The 15,860-nt window shown below is 33.4% G+C and overlaps 1 protein-coding gene across 3 annotated transcripts in view; it reads right to left on the reverse strand.

Annotated features, from left to right (window-relative positions):
- Positions 1-15,860, reverse strand: part of LOC145277872 (uncharacterized) — a 623,323-nt gene that overhangs the window by 519,872 nt on the left and 87,591 nt on the right. The window lies entirely within an intron of this gene.

Here is a 15,860-nt window from a genome sequence, read left to right on the forward strand (position 1 = left end):
TGTAGGCTTTTTCGACAGCATGGACAAAATTCAAATCCGCACGAGTTTTGTTCCAATTCAAATTAGGCTGAAAAGCTGCAGAGACAACTCATAATATCAATAATGCTTTGGCCCAGGAACCACAAATAAACATGTGGCACAACAGTGGTTCAAGAAATTTTCGCAATGGTGAGAGGAGCTTTAAAGATAAAGATGGTCACGGCCAGCCAACTGCGGTTGATAAACATTTGAAAGCCTTAATTGAAGCTGATCCTCGCAAAACTAATCGAGAAGTTGCTGTTGAACTCAAGGTCGACCATTCAACAATCGTTCGTCATTTAAAGTAAACAGGGAAATCAAAATGTTGGATAAATGGGTGTCACATGAATTGAAGGATAATAAAAAAAAATCGTCCTACTGCACAACAAAAAGAACCCATTTCTTGAGCAGATTGTGACATGATGAGAAGTGGATCCTCTATGACAACTGGTGACATTTGGTACAGTGGTTGGATGCCGGAGAAGCTTCACAATACTTTCCGAAGCTGAAATTACACCAAAAGGTTATGGTGACCGTTTGGTGGTTTGCAGCCACTCTCATCCATCACAGCTTCTTGAATCCGAGCGAAATAATTATGGTGGAGAAGTACTGCCGACAAATTGATGAAATGCACCAGAAGCTTTAATGTATCTGCCAGAGATTGGTCAATATGAAAGGACCAATTCTCTGTGACAACGTTTGCTCACATGTTCAACTGACTCTGCAGAAACTGAAGGAATCGGATGATGAGACTGCCTCATCCACCATATTCACCGGACCTCTCATCTACCGATTATCACTTTTTCAAGCATCTCAACTTCCTGCGTGAAAAATGCTTCAAAAGCTGAGCTGCCGAATTGGCCTTCAAGGACTTCATCGCTTCCAGAACTCCGGATTTCTATGCTAATGGGATAAATAAACTTGTTTCTCGTTGGCAAAAATCTGCTGATTCTAATAGTTCTTATTTCAATTAATAAAGTTTATTATGAAAGGAGTTATAATTTTTTGTAGTTGAACATCAAAAACGACATTTTCGCATTAACTGAATAAAAAAATTAATACATCATCAATGGACACTCTACAGTAGTTTTATCTTCTATTAGTACCTTTGGTTTCACAGAAACTCAAAGAGTTAAATGTATTAAATGTGACAAATCAGCCGACGTTTTGATAGTGTGGCACACCATGATAATTCTATATCTGGTCAGTGTAGTAACCATTGAATAAAAAAGTATTAATACTCTTACAGAAGTAATTGAGCACTCTTGTTATTTTTTCTGTAACACCGAATTACACACACGGGCATATTTTTTTTATTTAGATACTATACATTTCTGTGTCTGTTATAGTATTTAGATTAAAAACAAAAATGTACATTTTCACTACATAAAAAGCATTTGGAATCTTAACGTCTATACTGTGTTTCAGAAAAATTTTTTCAGTTTTTCAAATTTTGATAGTTTCTCCTCAAATCAGTCATCTTGAGAATGTCTTTGCATAAAGACGAAACGTTGATGAACATTGAAACAATTTTCGCTTTCCTGTTTTAATCTATCTATATATCTATAAAAGTGAAAGTGTCTGACTGTGTGTACATTTCCCTACACAATAACTCAATTTTAAGTCTACAGACTCGAAATTTGATATACAAGGTAGTGAGATTTGGGAAAATCTTTGTAATTGGTTTTCGGTCAGAAATTTGACTCAAGGGGTTAAAGTTCAACGATTTGACCTTTGAGAACTCTACCAAACTCTGCCAATTCTAGGGTATAAATAATTGAAATTTTAGAATTTCCTTGGACATGGATCTAACTTAATAACTTGATTTGAGCCCAAAACAATAAATGTAAAGGGGTCATAATAGGGGTCAAAATTTTTTAAAATTTGACCTCTGCTGTCTCTACCAAATTACTCAGACAATTTCTGGTCTAAACATTTGAAATTTTATATAAAGGGTATTCAGAGATAGGGCAAGCTTTTTAATCGGTTTGGGTCGAAAATTTGAGCTATAAATATATAAATCTATGTATGTATGTTTGCATGTCTGTCTAAAATTTTCGACAGAGGCGACGGATTTTCACAAGATCAGTATCGTTTTGAAGTTCGACCCTTCAGATGACAAATACCGAAAAATTGGCTAATAATATTCATTTTTCACCCTCAACTGGGCACTTTTCTACAGGGACGCGGCGCTTTCTTTGCAGATATTTTCGAAAATCATCGCCTCTTTTCGATTGACTAGCCTTAATTTAAACCTATGTCACTTTCAGTTTGGCGGTGCTTGTAACAGCAAAGACGTCACGTTTTTTTTCACATTCTTTTCCTCCTTCATGGTACGGGTTCAAGCTTGCCTTCCTACTACCACTTTTTTTTTTTGCTCAACACACACCTCCAAACGCCCGGGCAATGCCAGGCACCCATACTTGTATATCTAGTAAAGTGAAATTGTGTGTGTGTACATTTCTTACTAAACTACTATCAATTTTCAGTCTACAGGCTCGAGATTTGACATCAGGGGTATTGAGATTCAGGAAAATCTTTAATCGGTTTTTGGCTATAAATTTGGCTGTCAAGGGGTCAAAGTTAAACGATTTGACTTTTGAAAACTCTACCAAACTCCTCCGCCAATTTTAGGTCTAAACACTTGAAATTTTAGATGCACGTTACTTGGACATTGATCAAACTTTAATTATATTTAAGCCCAAAACAGTAAATGTTAAGGGGGCCAAAATTGGTGTCAGTCTAAAAAAAAAAAAAAATTTTGACCACTGCAGTATAACAAATTATTCTGCCAATATTTGGTCTAAACATTTGAAATGTTACATAAAATGTATTCAGACATAGGGCAAGCTGTTTAATCGTTTTTTTGGCCGAAAATTTGGCTGCCAAGGGGTCAAAGTCCAAAAGATTTGACCTTTGCGGCATCTAGCAAACTATTCAACCAATTTTGGGTCTAAACTTTTGAAATTTTACATAAAGCGTATTCAGATATTCAGCAAGCTTTTTAATAAGATTTTGGGCTAAAATTTAGCTGCCAAGACGTCAAAGTTGAAAGTGTTGATCTTTGCAGACTCTACCAAACACCTCCGTCAATTTGGGTCTAAATTTTTGAAATTTTAGGTGTAGGTTACCTGGACACGAGTTAAACTTTAATATAGATATATACATATCCACATAAAGTTATGAACAGTACATAGGACCCGAACAAAGTCAGGCTGAACTGCGAGCATATATAATAATACATACTTATTGCAAATAAACTAGATAGAAAGGTTTGTATTTCATTCTTGAGGAAAATCATCAAGCTGAGCTATATATATATATATATATATATATATATATATATATGTGTGTGTGTGTGTGTGTGTGTGTGTGTGTGAAAAACACATGAAATGCAACATTTAACAGTATATAAATATTGAATAGAAAAACAAAATATTTCAATAGATAAATTCTTGCTGGCTCACGAGTTTGTTTTTATTGGAAATCTCTCCAGACAAGCCATGAAGCTACTTGATGTAAAGAGAAAATACTACCCCATGATCAAAAACCAGCCAACAATTAGTGTTAAATGGATAGATTCCAACCCAGAAAACGGCCATTCTTCCCTCTTTGCCATAAATATCATTCAAAGAATTTGAGAACTAGAAGACAAAATAAGGAAAGTGAGAGTTAAGAGGTTGCCAAAAGTAAACACAAGATCAACTTTGGGTTATTATTTAGTAATAGTATAGATCTCATCATAAAATTTTTAAAAATGGCAAAGTGGTGTGAATGCACATGTGTGTAAAACGAATTTGTTTTACTGACTTATTTAATCAGCATGATTACAAAAACACTGAACAGATAATATGTTGCTTTTAAAAAAGTGTTTTTCACAGAGAGAGAGAGAGGGGGGGGGGAATAATCACTGCAAAACTAAAATGCTCAAATCCTTTCTTTTTAAAGTTGATGATATATTAACTGTAAGTGAGATAATGACTAGTAAACACGCAAACCCTCCGAATCTACAAGATGGAAGTGTACTAAGTTTGGTATAAAGAACCCTTAGAGAGGATCAGAATTAAAATATTACTTTTATTAATGATAATAGGCGATTACAGACTGAAAACTATTGGCCAGAAGTGCAAAACAAGGTAGGTACAGGCAGTTAATAATCATTAACACTTATTGACTCCATAATAATTGGTCAGAATTGCAAAGGGCGCACAAAGAGCTCTTGGGATACCGGTTACGATACAACTAAAAATGTTAATCATGATTAATTATTTTATATACGCATTCACTTGAAACGCTGTTGAATTCAAAACATTTTACCAATTGATATTTGATTCCTAATTTTCAAGAATTCTTCTTTCCCTAAATGAAACCTCTCATATAGCAGTAAAGATGATAGCAATATGAAGTCATGTGTATCAGGAAGATAACTCAACTATCCCTTCCAGAAATAACTATTCCAATTTTGAGTGATTTTTTTTTCAAGTTCTTTTTATTTTTTTATTTTTTATTTACTTATCGTATTAATCTATTGTAGATTAATAAAACAAATTTTGCAGCAAATATGAAAAAGTATTAAAAATTAGAAAATATTAATTTTACTTTTTTATTCTTTGTTTTTTTGTTTTTTTTTAATCAATTATTTAAATCATGGAAGGTTGCAGTAATGAAGTTTCATTCCAGCCAGTCCTGTAACGCCACTTTCACTTATGGATGTTGGCAACTTTCTTTTTGCAAATATCTGATTCTAGAAAAAATAAAAAATTAAGAAAAAACAATGTTATCAATAGAATGAAGGTGGCTAACTACATTGACTCATAACTCGAGTGTGCTAAGTTCGAATCCAGTTTATTCCAGAGAAACATTCACTTCCTGTGGTTCCTCCTGTAAATACCTGATGCCTTCATAGAAAGAAGGCTAACTAGAAAGATATCGAGGAAACAAATGCCAACAATAATCTAATTCATTCGAATGAATGACTGATGCTGAACAACAGAATCAAGCCGGTCAAAAACGTAACATACCAATTCATACAAGTTTATTATTTCAATCATTATGGAAATCTCTGAGATTTAGTTACACGGAAAATTTCTTCTTTGAGCATGACCTCGGTATTTCCTGAAAATTCAGTTGCAATCATGCCTGAATTACAAACCTGCAGTTGCACAGACCGAACTATCTGTTAATTATTAATAAGACTAGCTAAAGTTCAGCAGTTTGGACAACTTTTGGTCTACCTCTGTTGTGTCTTTAAGAATTATAATTAGTATTCTTAATTTTATCAGAATTAGGTCATATTTAAATATCTACCCCCTCCTATGAAATACCCACCATCTTCATCGTGTCCAATTTTAGTCCATACGTTATGCTTTGAAAAATGGCAAATACAATTTTTGAAGGCCAATCTGCTTATAAAAAAAAAAAAAAAAAAAAAAAAAAAAAATTTATTGCAAACTTCAGCTTTAAAAATGTCAATCTAGCAACCCTGGACAGAACATGAAAGTGACCTCCTTTGATGTAGCCTCATCTTCGAATATCATAACATCATCCTTGTTTTGAAAAAGGAACTTGCAATTTTGACATGCAACAGTTCTTCACCGAAAAAAGTTAGTGGAACATTACATAAAAAAAAGGAATATTCGAAAGAAACAGGATAAAAGCACATCGTCAAGAGGTGCTAGATTGAAGGAATAAATTAAAGATTGTCTCTTATGTGATTTTATTATTTGTATTGAACTATGTAGCACAATATTACTTTCTGAGTATTTATTAGTACTTATTAATTTATCTTATTCGAGCCAGTTCCATGTTAAACTATAATGAACACTATTTTCATAGAAACTCCTATTTGCTGTGTGATATTGGTTTTCCTGTCCAAAGAACTAATTTTTTGCACTATCCAGAAAAACATTAGCTTCATCAAAACATATTTGCTGATTAAATATATTTCTTATTCCATGGAATTTACATGGTTCCTGCTAGTATTTAAGGTTCTAAATTCCTCTTCATCTAGTTTTGATATTTAGGATGCTGTAAGTGTCACAGACTCTTGAGTGCATAACACCAAACAATGTCTCATGTCTACTCTCCATGCAGACTAATCTAAAGGGTTGACATAAGTGAGATTACATGTAGTCACAAGGTTTCTTGCACACTCTTAGATCTTCTGGTCTGCGATGCTTATTAGTGTTCTCAATATCCAGACATATTGATGCAAGAAGTAACATGCTATATATGGCTGAAGCACCTGAGACGGTGCACCAAGCATCTATACTCTCAACAATACCAAGGTTTTGAAGCACGATTTTTCTTCACGACTTCCTATTGAAAACTATTTAGGTTATGGTCAAGATTGTGCTTTGCCTCAATCTATAAGGATTTCTACACATGATTAATTTGGTAACCAGAATGGATTAAAACTAACAGTCATAATGCAGAGAAATTCGAATTTTTATAAAATAAAATTTAAAAAAAAAAAAGTTATGATCTTTAACGTTAAAAAAGAAAAAGGTTGCAACTGTTTTTTTTTTCAGTTTCCTTTTCAATGTTTTTAAATGTTAAAGACCTTAACATGTTTTTTAAATGTTATAAACTTTGTTACAGTAAAAAAACAAAAAAAACAAAAAAACAAAAAACAAATGCAGTTTCCTTTAACGAGAATTCAAATTCCTCCGCAACTATCATTGCATTTTTTTTTTTTTTGTAACAAAAAATACAATTCCCAAGTTGCATTGGTTTTAGCATTCCAAATTATCTTTGGGAAAAAAATGAATTCCTTAGTCAACCTTGCACTGGCATCTTTCTCTACAAGAGTACCATTAAAACAAAGAAAAATATCTCTTATTCAATTTTAATGTCAAATTTTCAAATTAGAAAAGAATATTACTTGTTTTGATCAGACTATTGTTCTTATCTTAAGTGTTATTTATGCAACGTTTTGGATTATATAACCTTCAACTATTGTCTGGCATGTTGGCCACCATCTTGGAAAAGAAAGGAGAAAAGTTACTGGCTCCATATCTGGTTTTGTATTCTTGGAGTTGTTTTTGTTTTTATTTTTTGTCGTGGTTTCATATGTGTGAAAAAATTTGGCTGCACAAATAAAACTCAAGATAAAATGATAGTCCGATCAAAACAAGTAAATACAAACAATCAGTCCTCATCTCCAAAAGTCAGAACTGTAATAGAAAGGTATCATTTTTTTTTTCAAATAAATTGTGATTTAAAAAAAGGTAACTTGCTGTCTGAAAAAACAAAAAAAAAAAAAAATTCTAATAAAACAATTTATTTATTCTTAAATTTAAAGTCTTTGTAGTGTGCTATTATTGATTTCAACCATCTAAATTACATTCCAAGCATTGTTTATTACCCTTTTGTATAACAGAAACAGTCCACTGATAACCCACGGCTACGAATTGTGAATAGGGATGTGTGAGCAAGAAAATTACATATTGGCAACTTCCGCGATCTTATCTAAACATTTGCAATATTTTTACTATTGCACTCGTTGGAGTTGGGATGGGTGGGGGGTACTTTAAAGAAAGTAGTATTCTACCGTACAATAACAACAATACTATAGAAAATATTGGGAGGCAAGGGATCGTTATTTATTTTTTTTGTACATCCTGAATTTAGTTTTAAAGCAAAAAATAAAAGCTAATTCAAAACGGACACATAGGGCAGGGTGGTCTTATTTTTGAAGATTTTAAAGTTAAAAGAACAATTTTATATTAATCTATTATATATATATATATATATATATATATATATATATATATATCTCACCTGTCTGTTTAAAAACTTTTCTCAACGGCATCAGGCCGGATCGAAACCAGTACCATCTGTTGAATAATATGTAAGAATTAGAAAAAAACGGTCAGTTATTTCCTTTATAGAAATAGATGTTTGCAATGAGGGAGGGTAGCAAAAAATTGTTCATGACAATTTAGGCAAACACACATACGTGAATAACGTTCGTTTTTTAACTGGTTTAAATAGGAAAAAAAAAAAAAAAACGACGTTACTTTGCTGACGCCATTGTAGAGCAGTGGTTATCATGGCATCTTAAGGTTGCACATTCGCGTCGACATAACGGACATTTTTTTTTTCGAGTTTTAAAGTTTTAATATTTAAACAGTTATTTATGCCATTTTTTTCGTTCACTTATTCTTTACTTTCCCTTTTATTATTGTTTTAATTTAATCCCCCCACTTACACACCTCACCCGGGCAATGCCAGGTACATCCCGTTAGTGTATTATATAAAAGGGAAATATGTATTAGTTTGTATGTGTGTATGTCTGTATGTCCGTCCAAAACTTTTGACAGACACATTGGACTGTGACAAAATTGATATTGTTAAAAACATCAATCTCTCGGACAAAAAATATCTAAAAATTGACAAAAAAAATTAATCCTGTGCTTGTTAACTGGACCGTTTTTTGCAAGTAGGGGTTGCTTTTTGCATCAACATTTTTGCAAGTCCTATGCCTAGCAATCTCAATGTACGTTTATAAAACGTTTTTTTTCGACCCGTTGTGACATAAATCGTCGTGGCCATGACAGCTAGCACATTAGCTTTTTTTTCACCTCATTTTCCTCTTCCGCATTACAGGTTCAAGCCTGCCTACTGCAACTAATTTTTTCGCAGTTGCACAAGTACTTTGATTGAAACAAAAGTTTGTTTAATGTTTTTTTTTTTTTAGGAGGTTGCTCAATATGCTTAGTATACTACCTCTCCACCTGGGAAACGGTGGGTAGCCCTGCTAGTACTTATGAAAGGCAAGTGCTTTCTTCAGAGTAAATGTGCAACGCATTTATAATGAGTGCATTGTGGAATTGTTTTCTAAAATATGACATCATGCACAAATGTAATCGGTTCTAACAAACCATATGAAAATTGTTGAAATGGGGCATAAGTCACTCCAATAAAAATGACATTTTTCCCCCCCAAACAAAAGGTAATAAGCAGTTCCAACATGCCACAAAACAATAGGTACTTGGATAACTATAACTATAAAATTTTAACAGGAAAAATACAGAATATCCTCTTAAAATGATAGACAAAATATAGTAATATAAATACAAAATATAACACACACACCTCTTGCAAACATGTATTTTCATCTAGACAATCATTATCATTCGAATATCCTCTGAATATATCACAGCACAACTCTCAAACATAAAAACTTATCAGTACAAATCTATTCAAATTAGTAACTATTCTTGCCAACAGAAAGCTGAATCAGTGCCTTCTTCAATGAAAATCTAAGGTGACCCATCATGCTCCTTTTGGAATTTTTTTTTTTTTTTTTTTTTTTTTTTTTTTTTTTAATTGTCAGTAATGTCTCCATCCCAATTTTTATTGACGTTTTCCAAGCTAAAATCCTTTTCTTCTAAAGTAAAGAAGACAACTTATGATAAAAAATTTTAGCTAGTCAACCAGTAGCAATTTCCAAAGCTGGTAAACTAAAGAGGGAGAGCATAGGAAGAACTCTTAGTTAGGAGAAAAAAAAGTGTTCTCGACGAAGACATTCTTTTCTAGGACAATTGCTCTCAACATATCAAAGGCTTTTGATAGGGGTATGGCATAAAGGTTTACTTCACAAAATCAACTACAGTATAGCTAGAAATGCCTTTTCAATTAAATTATTTCTCTCTGATAGGTTCATAAGAGTAGTGGTTGATGAGCAAAAATGAGAAGCTCAGTTTTAATGCTGGAGTCCCTCAAGGGTCCATCTTAGGCTCAACTCTCTGATCTACATCAATGATCTCCCAAATCACATCCTAAGATCATTCGTAGACATTTATGCTGCCGACTACCATCTATGGCAACACCTCAAAGATTAAACTATCAAGTTCTCCAATCCTCTCTCATTTGATCTTGATCATGTGGTGCAATGGGGAAGGAGGTGGCTGGTTACTTTTGATGCATCTAAAATCAAGTTTCTATCTTTACATCATCAACACTAATGAATGGATCTTGTCTTGGGGAGGCTCTACGTTTTGACAAGCTTCTATGTCTGACCTTTACTCCTGATCGGAGACGGAACACTTACATCAAATCCATTGCCAAAGCTGCCGGAAAAAAAATGGTGGGATCATTTAATTGTTCCAGTAGATATCTCTTACTGCTGATGCAATTCTCTATCTGTATAAGAGCCAAGCACATCCAAGGATGGAGTACTGTTGTCACATCTGGGCAGGAGCTGCTAGAAGCCACTTATCCTGCCTTGACAGAGTTCAAAATAGACTTGGTAGCCTAGTGGGGAATGCCGTTTTTCTTCCCTGCAATCTCTTTCTCCACAGAAGAGACGTTGTGAGCCTGTCTCTGCTTTATCATTATTCTCATGGCAAGTGCTCATTTAAACTCCAATCTATAGTCCCTACTGGCCTGACTTTCATGAAAAATACTTGTCTAGCTGAAACCACTATCAATAATTTCCCACACTCTTTATCTGTGCCTAAACCTAAACATGGATTCCATGAACAAAGCTTCTTTCTTAGAACTCTACGCTTGTGGAACCGTTTTGTTTTCCTGCTTTCCAACTTACTATAATATGGTTGTCTTCAAGTCCAATGTGAAAAAGTTCTTGATGAGCCATCCCATTAATCTAATTTACCAAATTTCCACTACTAACAATTACTACAATATTTTCCCATTGACTACTGTACTCATTAACCCTTATCCTGGAGTGGCCTTCGGGCGTTGATAAATGGTGACTCCTTTGTAAAAAAAAAAAAAAAAGTTGACCTATTATCCTCCCTCATCTTACAAATGGAGGGGACAACACTACAAACTAGAAAATGTGAAACAATTATGCAGGTAAGAATAGCTTTTTTGTACATGCATTGAAAAATTTTGGGTACATGTTTTTAACATTGTTAGGTCAGAGTTTGTGCTGGATTATTCAATAAAATTTCTTTAGTTAATCCCCTTTCTCAGATAACGCCAGGACACGGATCAGCTAGTACTCAGATATGTACAGTTTTGATGAATTAATAAATTATCTCAGAATAATTTATCAACTTCACTATTCCAAAGATTGAAGTATCTACCCAACATTTAATGCATATAATAATTTATGAGTTTAGAAAAGGTCATGATGCAACAGAAACAAGCAAAAATTGTTTATGGAGAGGATTTTTTTAAACGAAAGGAATGGTAAATAGATTATTGCATTAGAAAATCATTCATTAATTATTACTTGAATCTACGCAGTGAAGTTTTAGTTTTTCAAGTTTTTTTGGGGGGTTTTTCCACATAAAGATAGACAATTTCGATTACATTTTTCAATCTAAATACAACATACTGTTGCTCATTCTATTTTTTAGCTGATTATTTAAAAGGGTTTCATATTAGTAATGATCTGGGTCGTACTAAGTAATATTAAAAAGAAATTATAGGAAAGCTCATTATTATATTTCTAATAACACAGGACAATAAAAAAAATAATTAAGTAGTTAGAAACAAAGTTTGATTTTTGGGTCTAGTTTTGAAAATTCAACAAAAAAACTTTAAAAAGTTATGAGGTTCACCATTCCAAAGATCTGACATTTAAAGCATAACTTTTATGCATTTAGAAAAAAGTTCAGGAAGAGGAAACAAAAATTGTTTATGCACTGAATTCTTTAAATTGAAGGAGTCGTAACATGAAATGGTTTACAGGGTTTAGGGACTATGACTTCAACTTAGAGAGGTGCTGTGAAAAGCAGATTCATGGTGTTTGGTAGCTCAAGCACTCAATTTGCGCTCTGGAAACCTAATAGGTAATGTCCTTTTCTCCTCTTTGTAACATGTTTCTGACAAGAGACATTGCAGGGTTCTATTGTTATTTTATGGCACTTGCTCAACTGAGCTTCAATCTACGCCTCTAACAAAAAATTCAAACACTCGTTTAGCTACAACCATTATCAATAATTTTCTCTACTCTGTATCTGTGTCTAAATCTAAATGCAAGTTCCAGGAACAAATTTCTTTTCCTAGAACTGCCCACCTATAGAACTAAACTGCAGCGCTACTTTCTAGCTGACTACAGCATGATTGTTTTCAAGTACAATGTAAACAAGTTGAGCCATCTCCTTAATCAAATTCTACCCAATTTCCACCACTACCGATCACTACACTTTGCTCACCAACCGCCTTATACTCATTAATCCTTATCCTTGAGTTACCTTCAGGCCTTGATAATTCGTAGCACCTATGCTTAGCTAAGTGATCGATCTAAAAGTCCAAAAACATGTCATCATGCCATCTTCTTGGTGGCATAAGTTATAGCCTGCATCCTTCCACTATATCTTCTAGACATAGCTTGCTCACACTGACCGTTGATCTAACTCTAAGACTTACTACTTTGTTTAGCTGACTGATCGATATGAAAATCCAGAAATATGTCATCATGAAATCTGTGATTTACCTGTTTTTCTGCACACTTTCACTATTTCTTCTAGACATACTAGATCAGTAACCGATTGGTTTAAGCTTTTGTATAGGACTTTGAGTTAATTTCAGAGTTGAGATTAGAAAAACAATCACTTGTGTAAATTTCTTCATTTAATTTTAGATTCTATATTGAAGTTTAATTTGACATTTTTGACCAAAAGTCTTAGCTTTCATCCTAACAGTCAGAAGTTAAATATTTACTGGTGGAGTTTGGCTGACAGGGAGAAAAAGATTGAAAGAGTTTAGCTGTTCTGGTTTTAAGTAACATTTGATTGTGAGGGACAGAATTTATTTGGTTGGCTCAACATGTTAACATGCTGAATTGGCAGAGATTTTTACTTTGAACTTCACCAAAAGTAGGAGTATTTTTATTCTGATTTTGTCCTAAAACAAATATGAACATCTTAAAATGTATTAAGCAGACTTTTTTTTTTTTTTCTAATCTATGTAATTTATAAAATTTTGGGTAAATTTTTACGTGCCCTAGCATAGTATAAACACCCCAACGTCTCCATGTTAAGAATGGTTTTCGGAATAAACACCCCCAACCTCGAAATCCGTTCTTAACATGGGGAGGTTGGGGAGCGTTTGTTCCAAAAGCCGTTCTTAACATGGGATGGTTGGAAGTGTTTATACTACGCTGAGGCAAGTGGTAAAAAATACCGAATTTTGAATTCCAGACAATGTCAGGTAGCTCTGCTGGTTAAAAAAAAAAAAAATTCAAATATATTTTTAATTAAATTAATGCATCATATTTTCATTAATTACGGAAATTAACAATAGTGTTCGCTGAAGATTCATGATCGAAGAGTGTTCCAATTCTGGATAAGCAGCTAGAATCTTTGCAACTTAAACTAATTGATTATTTGATATTCGCGTTGAAAGGGTTTATCTCTGCTGACATTTCTATTGAGATGTTAGAAATTGTCACATGCTCTTTATCTAAATATGTGGCAATCATAAATATTCATTAATTTTCTCATGTGATGAATGGTTCCTGTTAGGTGATTTGGTCATATTTCAAATTACAATATTAAGTAGACTTTAGTTTCAATTTTTTTCTTTAAAAAAAATAAATAAATAAAATTAAAAAAAATAAATGAATGAAAAATTTGAATAATTCAGACTAATTTTGAGTGTTATTCTCACAATATTTCATCCGATGTAACCTCCAACTTATTCAGGTGTATCTCGTCAAACTCAGGGAAACTAGCCAATGATAAGTGTTAGATTCCAACCCAGAAAGCAATAATTCTTCCCGCTTTGTCAGAAACATTGCTCATAAGAACTAAAGAACAAAATAATAGAATTGGGAATTCTGTGCAGATTCTGGAGTTTATTAAGATATGCTTGAAGAAGGTTAACGGTTACATCAGCTGAAACGTTGTAAAAATAAGTCAAGATGAGAACAATCGTCCGAATAATGCAAATATGAAATTATCAATCCTCATCTATAAAATTCAGAAACAATGAAAAATGTCCCAAACACAAAAAAAAAAAAAAAAAAAAAAAAAAAAAAAAAAATTGTGCTAAGAAACAATGACAAAAGAAAACTGATTTTTTGTTTTAGGGCATCTTTCAAACTGTATTACTTCCCCTCACCCCAATCAAAACCAGACAATTGTAACTAATTACAACTAGTGCAATTTAAAAAAAAAAAAAAAAAAAAACTTCAACTCCTAAAACAATGAATTTGTTCAGATTCTGAGAAGATTATTCTATTGAATCTAATGATCGCACGCTTTTATCACAGTTAAATCAAAATGGTGCTCTAAGTTAAAGAATCAACACAAGCTGAATTCAAGCAATTCAACAGTTTAGACATCTCACATCTTGAAAATGTACCCAAGCTTGGAAAGTGGGTTCTCCAAAATTTGACAGAAACTAACCACAAAGCAGAGATAATATACCTGGACATCTGTACTACACTACGCTTGCGTGAATGCACCTCATCCCTTTTTTTGGAACATGGCAGTGATTAGTATTATTATATACATTATTCAGATTACTATTCTCAGCTTCTTTACATCAAACTTTGGAATCTGTATGGAATTTTGAACCGAATCCTTTATTTGATTTAGGGCATAGATTAGTCTCGTTCAGTCAGCTACGTGTAACTTAATTGCTATATATTTTCATAACTTACTACCTATATTTCTTAATAACCATAAGTGTGCACGATGACAAGCAAAATAATATTCAAAATTTCAGTAGAATATTAGACCTATAGGAATCTAGGGGATTCATCTAATAGTGTTTGGGTCGCAAATTGGATAACTAAAACAAAGGATTTCCTTCCGCCTCTTTCTGGTTTCTGATGTCATCAACTGTGCATGATTGTCCTCATCTCTATAAATTTCAGGAGTCAAAAGTCAAGAATTAAGGCTACTTTTTTAACTCTTGTTCACCCTCAAACAAGGCATATTACAACTTGGACATAAGGAGTTACTACAGGGTGACCAAAAAAAAAAGAAAAAACGGTCCCCGACTCTAATTAGGCTCAGTTTCTTAGTGTTTTGTCTGAATGAAATGAAACTTTGGTCATAACTAGTTTATTATATGCAAAACATCACATCAAAACACTAGGGTCTTTGACCTTTTTTTCTCCGTTCTACAACATATGTTCTAGATGGCCTCCATTTAGCTTTTGTTTTTTTGGGGTCACCCTGTATTTGGGATCATGTCTACTAGAAACTATATGAGGAGATCAGCGAGAGGTCTGTTCACTGTACTTAACTGCAGAAGTTTAGATGCACTGCCAGGGAAGCAAGGAACATGGGGAATTCTAAAGTCTAGCAGTCTGTGATGTCAGAAAGCCTACTTTAATAAATAGGTTTTCTGACATCTAGGGACCTCAACAGTGAAGAGGTGAGATTTTGCTGTTATACGAGTTTGTTGGGTGTATGAGCGTCGAGAGGGTACAAGTGCAAGGAATACGTCGGAGCACATTCCATTGAAGTAGTTGTAAAACAGGGATACAATATTATGGTGATGGGACTGGGACTGAAGCTTAGCTGATAGTGTGAGGCTTATACCAACTCAACAACGCCGATTTTTTTTTTTTTTACACAAATGAATATAAATTGTGACAGCATTTATTTTTATAGTATTTCGATTTATATCTTAAAATATTGCAAAACAGTTTATTAGTGTAATAAACTCAATACTATTCAAGTATTTGTGCCTGGGAACAATTTGAACATAGCCCCACCCCCTTCGCAATATGGCCCGATTGCTCCCCTCCCTAACATCACATGTTTACTTAAAGTCACATCGGAATGTGTCATTGCCATGAATGGATGCACTAATCTTTTTCCATTTCCTTTCACGCCATTTGACCAATCGTTAATGATCTGTTTGATCACTCGCACACTTCAAGAGACTTGCAATTTATTGGTAAT

The sequence above is a fragment of the Euprymna scolopes genome, chromosome 6 (genome assembly GCF_053919585.1).
Source record: "Euprymna scolopes isolate OS-2025 chromosome 6, ASM5391958v1, whole genome shotgun sequence".
Taxonomy (NCBI): Eukaryota; Metazoa; Mollusca; class Cephalopoda; order Sepiida; family Sepiolidae; genus Euprymna; species Euprymna scolopes.